Source organism: Muntiacus reevesi, chromosome 3 (genome assembly GCF_963930625.1).
Source record: "Muntiacus reevesi chromosome 3, mMunRee1.1, whole genome shotgun sequence".
NCBI classification, from domain to species: domain Eukaryota; kingdom Metazoa; phylum Chordata; class Mammalia; order Artiodactyla; family Cervidae; genus Muntiacus; species Muntiacus reevesi.
Genome location: NC_089251.1, coordinates 181189505 through 181206310, shown reverse-complemented (window position 1 = coordinate 181206310; position 16806 = coordinate 181189505).

Sequence of the window (16806 nt, the reverse complement as noted above, 5' to 3'; positions counted from 1 at the left end):
TAGAAGACAAGGTTGAAACAATAAGGCAAGGGGAGATTAGTAGTAGTAATAGGTAGAGGGCAGTTAAAGCTGACTCTGTGCAGAGATGTGATAGGGTTAGCGTGGGACTTTGGAAGGCCTAACCCTGAGCTTGTATGAAGGCAGCTTAGAGCAAGATTGGAAAAGGCCTGTTCGGAGGCTTCTTTGATAGTCTATATAAGAGATTAGAAGGACTCTTACAGCAGAGGAATTCCAAAGGAGATGGAAAGGACTGGGTAGATTTACATTATTTCAGAGTTAGAGTATTCAGGGATTGCCAATGACAGAATGCACTCCTTTTAGATAAGAAGTCTTAAATACAAATTCTTATGTCTCTTTGCTTCAGTTCACATGACTTTTGAAGGAAAATACCACGTCTTGACTTTTTTGTCCATGAATGCTTGGAATGCCTCTGAGGTTTCTTCAGTGTTTCATATTGTATCAGTGAGTGGAGAATTTAAAAACATGTAGTCACTAACAACACTGTCTCTTCTGTGATGGAATTTGTTATTGAACCGTATTTGGGGATGAGATGGGTGGAAAAGGGAAAGTAAGAGGAGAGAGAGGGAAAAAGAAAAGAGAGGGAGACAAACACATTAAACTCCAAATGCAGAATTTCTCTTGTAGAACACTGGTCTGTAGAATACTTGGAAGATGAGGATATTTGAAAAATAGAGTCATGGAATCTTAGCGTTGGAAGGTTATCCAGTTCAGTTTTTTTTCTATTCAAGCGCAGGATCTGAACATTAAATGGGATGGCTGACTACTCCTGCCTTAAAATCTTCAGTGCTTGGCCAGCTGTCAGGGTGTTTAAAATCTGTGCTCACATTTGCAGTGGGTTTCTGAAATTTCAAGATATTGGCAATCTGACAAAACCCTATTTCAAAAGGAACTTGTATCTTTATTAACATGTGACAAACGAAATGTGAGTAAATACTGTGTGAAAGAATCAAGGTAAGAATAAAATATAATTTTTATTTGGACTTGACCCTTTATTAGATGTTTCCTAGACCTCAGCAAAATCAAAGTCTCTCTGACTGTATTTAGTCCTTACTTCCTCCAATCTAGGGAGAGCCACGTACTGTGATAAATAGAAGTTATATAGCAATCAGCAACAGACCCATCATGGTCCTGAATTCAGCCTTGGGAATTCTGATCTCTAGGTAGCATAGCACATGGTACCCCTCTGTGATCAATAGGCCAAACCAGACACTCGTTCTTCCAACTCCCAGATGTGAGGGGTGGGGAAAAGCTGAGCTCTGTAACCTCTGCCTTGGTTCAGGGCTTTAGGGCACATTATACTATTGCACACTCTTGATAATGTGTATTTTAAATTACCCATGCCCTTTGATCACAGAAGTCAAGAGCATGTAAGGTCCTTGCCTTTTCTGGAAGGAACATTAGATATGGAAGCTTTAATTCTCCTAAGAGAGCAGATGTCTGGTCAAACTGATGCAATTCATAATAAATGGAGCCCAGGAGAAGGAATCGCTAATGATGACTGGGAATGAGTGAGGAGGGGAAACTCTCTGTCAGCTATTAGCATAGACAGTTCGGGTGGAAAAGGGTGATTAGCAATGTAAGTTTAAGTTCTGGATTCCTATGATGGCTGTATGTGGCCACAAACTGGAGATACAGATAAAGATGGAAGGCTACCTTTGTCTACCATGATTTTAATGACTGCAGGCATATAAAAATGCCGCCTTAGGTTATCCTCCTTTGTATTCTCATTCCTGAGTCCGCCTCCTCTGACACTTCCTCCAGGATTTCCACAATTCTTTGTGGAGTAGATTGGTGCTGGTGGTAAAGAACCTGCCTGCCAATGCAGGAAAGACATAAGAGATCCGAGTTCGATCCCTGGGTCAGAAAGATCCCCTGAAGAAGGAAATGGCCATCTACTCCAGTATTCTTGCCTGGAGAATCCCATGGAAAGAAGAACCTGGAGGGCTACCGTCCATAGGGGTGCAAAGAGTCGGACATAACTGAAGCAACTTAGCACACAACACGCACAGCATAATCTGCCCTTATTTTGCTATTATGATTTATGTCTCTCTCTTAATAAGAGTTCCATAGGAGACCTTAGTAGGTAAAATGACTTTTTTTTATGTCTGATAAAATTAACAGAATATAAAATAAAAAAGTCATCTAATCAGAATTTATTTTTAATTGAGAAAAAGGTCAAAACATTTTCTCTAAAATAAAAGATCTAGTAATCTAACAAAGTTCTTTGATTCCTAAAGAGAGAAGAGCAACCTCTTGGTAGAGCTTTATAGTTTTTTCATTTATCTTAATATTACTCACGTGATAGAAATTGCATTTAATATTTCTATGTAAATGAGAGTATGTTGGTTAATTTTTATTCCCAGGTGTATTTGTGTGTGTGTGTGTGTGTGTGTGTTTGTGTGCGCGTGCGCAAAGTTCAGTGTTTATCAACAGTGTGAAATACAGACTTCTTGTTAGTGCATATAACAACAGCAGAAATTGTAAAGTCGATTGCAATAAAACTGTGAGGAATGTTTCCCCGCAACAAAACACATGGGATCTTGGTTCCTGGTGGAAAAACAACTTCATCAGTGAGTGATTCTAAGAGAGCAAAAGGCCATGAGGCAGCACTGAAGAAAGAAACAGGCAGTGGCCCTGCCTGCCTGCTGATCAGATTGTACTTGTCTTTTCTAAACCAAACTCATCCTTTTAATAATTCTCCTAGATGGCACAGCTAAGCCAAGTTGGCTCTGCAGCCCACTCCTGTTTCTGAAGTGTAATTCTGTGGTAATGAGCTGGTGACAATGTGAGGAAAATACTCTAAACATTGTGAAAAACAATTCCAAACATGTCTGCAGACAAGGAAGAAAAGATGAAAGAGCGACGGCGGTTCGGAGGGAGAAAGGAAAGAACTTTCAATGAACACTTCAGGGGAATTAAGATCATAGTGGACATAGGCAATTACCTGTCAATACATGTATCCCTTATCAATTGTGTATGTGCATTCTAATGCCTCTGTCTTCCCATAGAGATGTTACATTCTATTGTAAATGAAGGAGCCTCATTCTCAGAAGATTCCAATCTATTTGTTTCCTTTAGCTAGCTTTAGTATCTTCTGAAAGGTGGAGAGCTCTTTCCAGCTATGGCTTCCTTGGTTGCTCAGCGGTAAATCCACTTGCAATGCAGGAGACACAGGGGTTCGATCCCTGGGTTAGGAAGATCCCCTGGAGGAGGAAATAGCAACTCACTCCTATATTCTTACCTGAGAAATCCCATGGACAGAGGAGCATGGTCCTCTGGGATCACAAGAGTGATCTTATGGGATCACAAGAGTCGATATGACTTAGTGTCTAAATCACTACCTTCCCAGCTATTAAAAAATACCCAGAAAAATGCAATATTCATTTGAAAACATATACAAAGCTCAGCAATTGTGGGGAAAATTATGAGAAAAACATAGACCTACTACTTCACATCTCTCTGGCTCCTTTCTATTTATTAACAGAAGGGCATGACAACCCACTCTGATATTCTTGCCTGGAGAATCTGTGGACAGAAGCACCTGGTGGGTTATGGTCCATAGGGTTGCCAAGTCGCTTACAACTGGAGGGACTTAGCACACATGCCACCTTAAACTTTCCAGCTTCTAACTGCTGAGATAAGCTATAGCACAGAGTTAGTTGCTAAGTGCACTTTTCATAAAGAAAAGAAATGGATTTTCTTAGCTCTAGTAAACAGACATGGAAAGAAGTGATCAAGGGAGGATGAAGGCAAGGTATGCTTGTCAAGTAGTTCAGGGAAAAGAGGTTAAGACTTTGTGTTATTGGTGATGAACTACAAGCAGGAAGGGAGTAAAAGTTTTTCACCATATGGTTAATTTTACACTATACCTAATGATATGTTCTTTTCTGGGACACTTGCATACTTAGTTCATGGAAAGTGATATGGATTCTCTTGACCCATTGTTCCTGAGCTGAAGCAGGCAATGCAATTTCCAAACTTACCAGGTTGGAAAAGAGATAAAAAGAGATTTCAGGACACTTGGTCTTTGCGTTAAGGACTGTTTACAGCCGCTGGCTTTTCCTGTCAGTTCAAATTGGAGCCTTTAGGTTTATTACTTGTCTTGGGCTTCCCTGGTGGCTCAGATGGTAAAGACTCTGCCTGAAATGTGGGAAACCTGTGTTTAATCCCTGGATCGGGAAGATCCCCTGGAAAAGGAAATGACATCTATTCCAGTATTCTTGCCTGGAAAATCCAATGGACAGAGGAGCCTGGCGGGCTACAGTCGCAATCCATGGAGTCTCAAGAGTCAGACATGACTGAGCGACTAACACTTTCACTTTCAGGTTTATTAGTAAATCTGTCAAAATTTAAATACAAATGCTTGTAATTCCACCACAGACCAGCTGATTAGCAGATTCAGGAAAAAGGCTTTCCTGCTTACCCTGTCACCTACCATTTCCTCAATCTTTTCTATTTGGGTATAGTAGGTAAAAGAAGACCCAAAGTTTCTGCTTTTCAATAAAATAAGATAGGAGTGCCATTTTTCTTTTACTAGTTGGATTACAAAATTGAGATATGTGCTCATAGTAGTGAAAAATTATTTATACATGTACTTGCTTTTTTAATACTTTTTATTAAACTTTTTATTTTGAATTGGAGTATAGATTATCAATGTTGTGACAGTTCCAGGTGTACAAAGGGACTCAGCCATACATGTATATGTATCCATTCTCCCCCAAACTCTCCTTCCCTCCAGACTCACATCACATTTAGCAGCATTCCCTGTGCTTGGTTATCCATTTCAAATATCCTGCTTCTTAGTTTATTTATTTATTTGCTATTTAAAAGCTCTAAGCTACAAGCTCTCTGATGTATATTACGAATGATTTTTTCTCACCAACAATCATTCATAATCAGCATTAATAAATATTCTTAGTATTCTAAGTTTCAAACCCTTCCTCTGGATTGCAGATCCTCAACATCTACAGGCAAAGCACACTACTAGGTCACAGTCAACCACTCTCTTCTTCCAGAGCAGTCTAGGAAGACCAGGAGCTTGACTTACAGACTGGTGGTACTAACTATTAAGTTATCTAGATCACATTCCTTGACAACTTTCGAAGACTTTCTTTCTCATTTCAAGGTTAAAATCATACCTGTTAGAATATTAGCTAAATTGCTTATGACCTCTTTAACTTTGTCTGCTTGTATCAACTGTGAGCAAACCATACAACTCAAATAGGACATCAGAACCTGTCAGCAAAACTTCTCTCCATTCTTAATGTGTTCCATTTTCCCTATAGCATGGTGAGTTTAGATGTTTTAAACATAAAGCTGATTCTAGATCTCCATATACAGACTTTTAGTTTGGTCATAATAGTTGAAAGTTTTTTATGCATGGTGACTTTGACATGGAAGGGCAGGCTACTTAGAAATTACAGGATAATATAATGATATATAGCAATGACTGAAACATCCTAATATTTTGAAGTATATTGCTTGGAAATTGTTTTCAAAACTGTAATTAATAATATTCTGGAAGTATAAACACTAATATATCTGTTTATGCTCTGGGGGATTTTTGGAAAATCTTAAATTACTTCACAGTTGAAACAATTAAACAATAGAGAAGGCAATGAAGCAAATCACATGGTAAGCCTAGTATAGAAGTCTAATGAGAAGTGACTGCGCCATCTCTAGCATTTGAGTCCCCAAATTATAGACACAGGTGACTAAGGTCCAAATCTAGCAGTTCCACTCATTTAAGGTCACCATGGAGCAGAAGAGAAAGGCAAAGGCAACTTATGATGTCCAAACTCTCAGTAGTTCACAGGGCGGGGTTAGATATATGTTGTGCTGTGCCCAGCTATGCCTGACTCTTTGCAGCCCCATGGATTGTACATGCCAGGTTCCTCTGCCTATGGAAATTTCCAGGCAAGAATACTGGAGTGTATTGCCATTTTCTACTCCAGGGAATCTTTCCTGACCCAGGGATTGAACCCGTGTCTCTGGCATCTCCTGCATTGGCAGGTAGATTCTCCCCTAACCTTGGGTTTTGTGCTGCACTTGGTCGCTCAGTTCTGCCCAACTCGTTGTGGCCCCGTGGACTATAGCCTGCCAGGCTCCTCTGTCCATGGGGAGTCCCCAGGCAGGAACCCTGGAGTGGGTTGCCATGTCCTCCTCTGGGAAATTGCCCCAACCCAGGGATTGAACCCAGTTCTCCCAAATTGCAGGTGAACTCTTTACCGTCTGAGCCATCAGGTGGGTTAGTAAGAGTAATTGCTAACATTTATTAAGTGTATATTCTGTATTTCTGACTGTGTGCTAAGAGCTTTATGCATAATAGGGTAATAAACTTCATAAGAATGCAATTAGAGAGATTTGGTTTCTACTTCATTATACAGATGAAGAATCTTAAATATACAAAGGTAATTTAGCAAAAGACTCACAGCTTCAAGTGGGTTTCAACCCAGGTTTTCAGAAACGAGCACAAATTCTATGCCTTGCCAATACAGTATGCCAATTTACCTCTCAAACATCCAAGGTAATGCTATTAAGTACACAGGATCAAGCCAGGATGATAGGAGTTCTATAAGGACAGGTTTTTCTCAAACTGATAAAAAAGAGATCAGATTTGTGGTTATCAGAGGAGGGGGATAGAGGGAGGAGGGAATAGATGAAAGTGGCCAAAAGGTACACATCTCCAGTTAGATAAGCATTAGGGGTATAATATATAACATGGTGACAACAGTTATTAATAATATTGCTGTATGGTATATTTGCAAATTGTTAAGTGAGTAGCTCCTAGGAGTTCTCATTACCAAAAAAGTTTTTTTTTTTAATTTGTCTATCTGTATGACATGATGGATGTTAATTAAACTTATTGTGGTCATCATTATTTAACAGCACATTTTGCTGCACACTTTACACAGTACTAAATGTCAATCACATATCAATAAAATGGGGGAAAAAAAACAGGTTTTTGTAAAGTATCAAAGTTTTTATTTTTTTTTAAAGAGCAATGCCTTTGTTAACACCCAAAGCTTTTGCTCCTTTTATAGATAAGGGCAGTAATTTGGGCTTCCCCCTGCCTATTTGGATCACTGGTTTTATAGGGACCACCCTAGGTATGGGAAAACATACTTCCTGCTTGTACCAGGGGGAGGGTTGTCTTTGAGGAAGCTTGTATTATCTGGAGCCTTAGCAGTTTTGATTGAAAGGCTTAGGCATGGAGTTCAGACACAAATCATCATTATTTCTCCTTCTTGGGTTCAGATGGGGGTCTTACGAGGCAACTCCAACAATAGTACATTAATCCTCTGCTTGGTTTTACTCCATCCCAGATTCTGGAGTATACAAGTGGTCTACACACAAAAAGGCAGCCCGGCAGCCCTGTGGCAATCAGAGGTCCCTAGGATCTCCGAAGCTCCTAGTACTGAAGGTCCCTAGGACTACCCTTGCATTGTATCTGACTCAGGAGTCCAGGGATATCTTCAGTGTGACGTTACTGCAAAGCAAATATCCAAGAACCAACTTTTATCTTTCTTCCATTGTAAAATGGACCAGTGTTTACATGGAGAGAAAGTGTAATAAATTTAGCCATCAGCTATGCTTCGGGGGGAAGGAGCTACATCTGTGGGGGTCACTTGCCTATGAAGGACATTGATTGTTGCAAACTATGGTTCCTAGTCATTAGAAATTTAATTTTCTTTTGAAGATACTTTTACACTATTTTTCTTACTTCCTCTCATTTCTGATTTCATTCCTTGGAATTGTTCCATATTGTAGCATTCCTTATTGCTGCATATAGCTCATGGAATTCTTTTTTCTTTCACTCCCTTAACTACTGACATATTCTAAAGGGCTGCAGTTTCTTCCAATAGCAAGTGTGATTCTATTGCATTTACAAACTGCTGTTAAAGCTGGGATAAAACGCTGACCTGCTCCACTAGCTACTGCTTTGTATAGCAGTGAACACTTGGAAATTTCTACATTAGGGACATTAAATATGGGCAAATTCCTATCACAAGTTTAGAACATAAGAATGGCATAAATTCATAATAAAATTAATTCAGGAATAAGGAGAAACCCAGAATTTGTGTCTAAACATCAAACCTAAGTTAGTATAATTTTCTGAGTATTTCCTTTCATAGAGAAAAAATTGTATCTCCAAGATGCTGAGCATTCATAGAATTTACCAACTCTCAGATAGCTGGAAATGGCAAAATATGCCATGTATACAGTAAAGTCACCAGTAAAACTTTTTCCTACATGTTATCTGGATGTTTCGTTGTTACATAGACTCATTAACCTCAAAGTAATGATATTCCTACTTTTTCCATTTGAATATGTTTCTGTTTTCTTTCTTTGTTTTTTCATTTACACTCCTTATAACTAAAAATGCTGAAAGGAAATGTCACAAAATAATTAAAATAATGTGGAGACTCATAAAAAGGAAACTTTACAGTTCTTTTCTTTTTTTAATCTAAGAGAACTCTTCCTTCATTTTGCCCCTTTTCTTGGCAGGAATTATTGAAAACAGGGTGACAATCTGGTTCTCATTTTTCTTGCCTTATCACCACATAAACCTCGATTTAATAGACTATATAAATAAATAAATATAAAAAAGCTCTTTCTTGAGTATGATTTCTGACACAGAAGAAGCAGAGGTATATATAAGTGAAATGGTATAGCTTGATGGATGTCAGAGGAAAATGGCAGCTTGACGCAAGCTGTCAAATTCTGCACACACTTCATGTCTGGGTGATCTCCCAGAAAACGCATAACTAACAGGTATACCATTCCTGATCGCAGTTCTCCCTTTTTTTCTAATCCCTTCTCCAGCCTTTATTCTCTCCCTGTTGCCTTATTCTTTTCTATGCAAAGTAGACAAAGGAATCAGTTTGAAGATATAGGCATTACTTAGAAAGGTAACACATTCTGAAAATTGTTATTCATGTTTTGCTTAACTTCAAAAATGCAGAGTTGTTTGTTCAAGAATCTAGAACTTATCTATGTGAATCAAAAGAATTTAAGGCCATTTCTTACCAAATCTAGTATGTGTGTGTTTAACTCACAGTTATTTAAGAATATTTATAGAACCTTCCTTATATGTGTTCATACTTGTCTTTTCTGCCAAGTTATTGTATAAAACACTTTTTCCTGTGAAATGTTTACTTAAAATTCAGTGGTTCGACTTGATCTCTCTTATTCAAAATGTAGTTTCAAATTCTTGATCTTCACTGATCTTCATTAGCTTAGCCCAGCTGGTGTGGCCACTGCAAGCCCTCCAGTGATCAACCAAAATGCACCAAGGCACATTTCTTCTTTTTTTCCTTTTATCTAATTTTAATAGTTTTTGAAATTTCTGAATGGTAAGACATATGTATTCTGTGGTCTGCATGCTAACCTGATGTCCCTGACTAAACACAGATTCTTGCCAGGAGAAAAGGGAAGAAACTGTGTAGAAATCTTCAGGCAAATGGAAAGAGTGATTTTCCATACTGACCACAATAACACATGGGAATTCATTCTGTTGGCTTTGGAGCCTCAGCTAAGGGTCAACTAGCTATCCTGGTTAAAGTCTCTGGCAATTTTCTTTGCAGTTAAAGTGGCTTTTGAGATAGAACCAAATTTGGCATTAGAATTGCAGATACACATGAGAACTTGTATGTGTAGAACAAACAATTTCTTGCTGCCTATTGCTTGTGGGAAGTTTGCCAAGAAAAAACAATTTGCTTTGCTGCTAGAGCCCAGCTAGCCATTACTGGAGAATGTTTTTCCAAGATTGCTTATCAGTGATTTTAATAGGGCTCAGAGGTTTGTGTGGTTGCACAAAATGTTAGTTACTTTTTAAAAGCCCAAATTTCTCTCCTTTTTCCTCCATAAGCCTGAACTCTTCTAATTGGAAAACAATCAGCAAGATTAGCACCTCCCTAAATGAGTAAATAGTAATGGATAATTAAATGCTTATGATAAAATGGAGTATGCTTCTGTTCCAAATAAAAAGCTGTTCTATTCAAAGAGACTCCTTGGTTTTACATAGTTCAAGCTGTTTAGCTACTAATTTGGTTTTGCAATTGTGTACTCTGTTCACTAGAGGATTCTATGGGGGAGATATACCTTTGATGTCTCTTCCTTGGCTGTTCATTCATTCTCATTTCTTCATCAAGCATTTATTAACAACAATAATTCACTTAACAAGCATTATTGGGTCACACCAAGGCACAGGGAGAGAAATGAGTAAGCGCTCTTCTTATCCTCAGTGAAGTCAAAGTCCAGATGTAGGTGACTGACACGCATAGAAAGAACCATTGTTTAGGGTAATAAGTAAAATAATAGTGTATACGTCAAGTTCCGTATTTCTACTTAAATTAGAAACTCATGTAAACCCACTTTTAATGGGGACCCTAAATTTGCTATAATGTAAATATTTATACATTTAGAGACTGAGACAACAGAACATAGAGATCTGGACAGCTTAACTCAGTTGTTAAATCAGGATGCTTTGAGGCCAAAATCATGATTTGGACTCCAAAACCAGAAAAGCTGCTTTGAATAGTCAAAAAGTCTATTGGCTTTTTAAGCTAATCCTATAATGCTACTCAATGCTCATGGATAACTTAAGTTGAAATTGTACACTTCAGGATCAATCTAATAAATTCCTTACTGATAGAAAATGGACAGCAGTTGTTCTTCCTCATCATAAGGATGCATGGCCTATAGATTTTTGCTTGAAGGTAAATTAAAATCAATAAGTAATATGTATGGCATTAAGACATCAATTGTTTGGTATTTCTTGGCTATTGCTCCATGAACCCACTTCTGATTCAGGATTCCTTACCAACTAAACAAATTTGCAGTGATAAAATTGATGATGAAGTTGCTAGAAGAGATTTCAATTTTTAGCTCTAGGAAGCCTTTGAGGGAAGGTTCGACATAAAAGCAGTTTGCCTTATAGACATTTTGGAATCCTCTCTGTTTTTTATAGCAAACTAAATTGGGAAAGTATTCCCTCGATGGGACCCCAGGCCACCCAGCTAGCTTCAGCATGACTGTAGCTGGCCTGGAGTCATAGACCTTCAATGTTGACTCTCTCCTATCTCATCTCTCAGACTATGAGCAGCAGGAAGTGTCAATCCTGGCTTTCTCATTAGTGGGTATTTCCTAAGTGAGGACCCCATAGGTTAGAGGAAAGGACTCTGCTCTTACTTTCACCTTTAGATGTAGGAAATTAGTCATTAATTAGACTAAAATGCAGACATTACTTGTAAATTCGTTTGTATTTTTTGGTCTCATTAGTGCTATTCTAGACTACATGATAATGAGCATAGCATAATTAAAGAGTAAACACTAGACAACTACAACCACAGTCAGGGTTTTCAAGTATCAGATGGTAACAATCAGAGAAGAAGTAATTTGGGCTCACTGAGGGTGGTCTTTCTCCAGTTTGAACTGAACTTGTTCTCTTTTCCCCTGTGGCCAGGGCTTCTATAAAAACCTCTTATAGTTTAGAGTATATTTGAGAAACAGTGGTACTGAGGAGAGATGAAGGAAATGCTGAAGAGAAGTGGTTCATCTCATAATGAGGAACCTGAAGTGCCTTGCAAATAGATATGTCATACGAAGGAAGATTTGGCAGCTGCCATTTATGGTGAAAGACAACTGGCTTAGACATGTAAAGGGGGATGACTCTATATTTGAAGTATCAGCTTGATCAGTTAGATACTGAAAGAATGAGGAACTGAAAATTATCCCCAGGGAAGATGTGGCAGTATGGCAAAAGCAATATTTATTTCATGGGAAACTGATGAGTGGAGATTGCATGGACATCCGTGAAAAAGGAAGATCCAAAAAGGATACCTTCATCAGCTGCCAATTTCTCCAATTCCCCAGTGAGGAGAGAGAGAGGAAGTGAGAATAACAAAGTTTACATAAAGTGTTTCATAATCTGTGTAAAGTAGAGTGTTGGCTGGCATTTACAGATTCAACATGCATTTCGTTTTTCACGAGCAACAAGATGTCCATGTTAGACATTGCTTGTGATGATTTGCATTTTGCTGAGGCATCAGTGGACTCCATACAGCTTCTGTGACCAAACAGTCTTAGTTCTTACCAGGCATCCTCTTTCCCTTTTTATGGTTCAAACATTACCATAACTGGCCTGAAGTGTTAGACACTAGGGTTCTTTGTTAAATTGACCCAGATTGGGCAAAGGAGTCAGGATAGCAAAATATTGCTACAGAAGCATTATTTATGAAAAGAGAAAGTGGAAAAAAAAACCTTTGTGATAATTTTTAGTAAGGAAAAGACTATGCATTTTATTAGTTTTAAGGACTTTTACTCTTTTAGAGTTTGAAGGGCTAGCATAAATTTTTCAGTTAAACTCAATTGCATCTTATGAGGAGATTAAGGAGAAAAGTAGTACTTATGAAAATCATGGATGTTTCAAAATGTGTTTATCAGAAATGGCAATAGTCTACCATATATCTCTTTTTTTCTCCCATAAAGTTGTGGTCCTGTTAATGGAAAGACAAACTAGCAATTTTCTCCTTATTACAGAGAGGCACTTCAATAAGACTTACAAACTATTTGGGGATGGCATGATATTATGGCACTGTTCCATAAAAAAACTGTTCAATGATTAAAGGATATTCCCTCTCTCCTACTGGTACCTACATTCTGTTCCATTCACAGCTCTTTCCACCTACATTTGACAGCCTCAGTTTGTCTTTTATTCTGTCAGGCTAATTGTTGCTGTCTGTATGGATCTTCATCACTCTTGTCTCCACTCAACATTACTTTGTAATCTTCATTTTTAGGGTTAATATTGAGGATTCCCAGGTGGCTCAATGGAGACACGGTTTCGATCCTTGCATCGGGAAGACCCCTTGGAGTAGCGAATGGCAGTCCATTCCAGTATTGTTGTCTGAGAAATCCCATGGGCAGAGGAGCCTGGCAGGCTACAGTAAATGGGGTCACAAAGAGTCAGACACAACTTCATCAAACTAGTGTAAAAATTAGTTAACATACCACTTTCATCTACATCTTTAAGCTAATGAAATAAAGTTAGAGGAGACTTCCAAGAATTTTGTTATCTTCCAGGTAATAAAGAATATTTTCATAGCCTTTCAGACAATTCAGTTTGAACCAAAGAGTATTCATACCCATGACAGGTTATGTTAAGAAAGAAGGACATTCTAAAGGAGGTAGGAATTTCACATCTTTCTGTAACAGTATCATGTAAATGAATGATCACTATCATTGTTTTAATGATTCAGTCTCTTAATTATGTAGTTCCAAATTCTGTAGTGCTAGAAAGCATGGGAAGATGATAATTTGCTTTCCTCAGCACCCATTGTGTGGGATATTGAGAGATAATATACAACTACCAATATTTTCAATTCCATCTTGAAGGTGACTGAGAGCTAAAGGCTGAAATCTAGAATCCATCATTTCAAATCATTCAATACCTGAGTGAATTTTTAAACCATGTTGTAAAATTATCATGGTTCACCATCACAGGAAAAAGAAAAATTTACTCTGATCTGTGAAGAGGCAGTGGATATGATATATGTCGGAATAATTTTTTAAGAGTTACTCTTTCCAGAAGAAGATTCCTTGAATCACAATCTAACTGATTTCAAAATCTTTTCCATTTATGCCTTGCTGACCATATATTGAGTTTTCATATTTTGCATTTCTGTCATTTTAACTAATAATATTTGATGGTACTCCCTGGTGTCATATTTTTACTAATTATTCTCTAGCTGTTCCCTGTATTTGCCCCCTGGCAGGCAGAGAAGCAAATGTTTGTAATTTCAAGTCTCTAGAATATTTGAATTTGATTTGAATTAGAAAAATATGTTTCTTGTTAATAAACATTATGCCTCTCAACATAATCATAGTACAGTGATATATGCAACTTTTATTGCCACCTAGCTTTCTTTAGAACTATTTGTTCTCCTGTTTTTCTTCTTCTTTAGTTATTATTTCTTTCCTCATTTTGAGACTATTTTAGAGGAGAGGGGATGAAACATGTACTTGCCAGTGATACGTTTTTTTAAAAGCTGCATAGCAGAACAGTGTTGATTTCATCAAAACATAAAGACTAAGCATGAAAAATCTTTAAAAAAGCACCCATGTGCCCTCGTTTGAAGCTGTAAAATGGCAGATGGCAATACCTCGTTGGGTTTTAACAAGACCCTGGTAGACATTAGAACTTGTCTTGTTTGGCAGTTTTTTTAAGAAGAGTTAAAGCCAAAGTTTATTTTAAAAAAGAAGTCAGGCGAATGTAACCTAAATTTCCATAGGGATGAGAAAAATTAGTCCCAATTTGAAATTGTGTATGAACAGCAAGAGTTAACTTTTACTAAAATGTGAGCATTTAAAAATATTTCCTTTAAGTTTTATTTTTGCTGCTAAAGTTGGAGAAAGGGGAAATGACCTAAAGTTGTTACTGTTTCTGATCGACTTTGCCTATTGGAGAATTTCTCACACTGAACAGAATAGAATCACACAGAATCAACATAATCTATGAAACAAGAAGGATCCTGTTTTTTGATGGGTAGGATGGCAATCTTCTTTTCTTTATAAAAACGAGATGTAAAGAAACCACTTGTAAAGGATTTTTTAAAAATAGAATACATATGCCTTAGTGAGAGAGATGATCTTTTTCTAAGTATGTATTTCATAACTGACTATATAGCAGGGATTTGTATATTTTGTTGCCTCCCCTCACTGCTTTGAAGTTATTCGAGCTTCTTTGAAAAGTATAAAGAACTCACTTGGAACATACTTAAGGGTCTGCATATCTAATCTGAATATTTATGAAGGCTTTACTATAGGCAAAGATATATTAGCTTTGTCATTACTGACTTTTCTTGCACTATCTAAAAAATTTGATATGAAGTTTACAAAGCTGTTAAGTGATAAAGAGACATTTGCAGAACTTATTTGTAAGGAATTACACATAAATGAGAAGTTAATCTTTTGGAAAATTTTATCAGGATTTCAAGGTCAAGAGCCAGTTTGTGAGAATAATATAGCACATTTCTGTTTACAAAGTACTGTTAAATGCGTGCTCTCAATGACTCATAACAGTTATGTGAAGTTGCCACTATCACCGTTTCTCTTTAAAAAGGCAGTAACAGGGATTCAGTTCCACCCCCCCAAAGCTTCTGTTCTTTTCCACTGTATTGCATTATCCCTACACTCTATCCCACCTTTTCTCTTTGGCTCATTGCTCATTTCTGAGTCAACCATGGGTCTGTCTGTACATATTCAAGGTAGTATTGACATCTTGCTTTTGAAAAGTTTGATTTTGATTGTCATTTGCTTATTTTTATTTTTAAAATTTTAATTTACTTTTTATTGAATGATCAATTCTTTAAATTCTATGGTGGTGGTGGTTTAGTAGCCAAGTCATGTCCAACTCTTGTGACCCCATGGACTATAGCCCATCAGGTTCCACTGTCCATGGGATTTCCCAGGCAAAAACCCTGGAGTGGGTTGCCATTTGCTTTTTCAGGGGATCTTCCTGACCCAGGGATCAAACTTGCATGTCCTGAATTGCAGGCAAATTTTTAAATTCTATAGTGCCTTACAATTTTCAGAAGTTTCACACACATAATTTCATATAATCCCATAATGACTTCTTTTTTATCCACTGTCCTACTATTTGACTCCACTCCTTTTCCTCTTCCCACTGGTAACCACTAGTTTGTTCTCTATATCTATGAGCCTGCATCTTTTTAGTTTTATTAGTATGTTTTATTTTTTAGATGCCACATATAAGTGGTATCTAGAAAAGGAAATGGCAACCCACTATAGTATTCTTGCCTGGAGAATCCCATGGACAGAGGAGTCTGGAGAGATACAGTCCATGGGTAGCACAGAGTCAGAAATGACTGAAGTGACTCAGCACATATGCCCATGTAAGTGATATCGTAGAGTATTAGGCTTTATAGTATGTCTGGCCTGTTTCACTTAACATGATGCCCTCCAAGTCCGTTCATGTTGCTGCAAATGGCAAAATGTCATTCTTTTTTGTGACTGAGTAGTATTCCATTGTATGTATGTGTGTACACATATATTTTATCTGGGATGGACACTTAGGCTTCTTCCATACCTTGACAAATATAATGCCTCTATGAACATTGGGGTGTTTGTACAATTTTGGATTGGTGCTTTTGCTTTTTTTTCCAGATATATACCCAGGAGTAGACTTGCTGGGTTGTATCTTAGCTCTGTCTTTAGCTTCTTGAGAAACATGTATACTATTTTTGACAATGGCTGCACCAATTTACATTCCTACAATACTGTGTGAGGGTTCCCTTTGCTCCAAATCCTCGCCAACATTTGTTATTTGTATTCTTTTTGATGACAGCCATTCTGATAAGTGTGAGGTGATATTTCATTGTGGTTTTGGTTTGCATGCTTAAATTTTATTGTCATTTATTTTTAGAGAAGTTGGTTGTGATAATTTATAGCTCTTCAGAAACTAGTTATAATAACATATGTCACAGAGTAGGAGCTCAGATATTTGCTAAAAGAATGGATAAAACCTATAAGATGTACAGGTCTTCACTGTAGATGAATTAAATATAACTGCTGAATATGGGAATGCAGCATAGACTCTTCTTGAAACTCCACTGATGATTTTAAGGCATAGCTGTCAGGTCTTTGATGGGAATCAGAATATCTCATCCTGTTGCAGGCAAAACACTGGATTTAGTGTAAAATCCTTGATCAGTAAGACTCAGTTATCTCATTCATAGCAGAGTAGGGACCATTTGAAGGTCT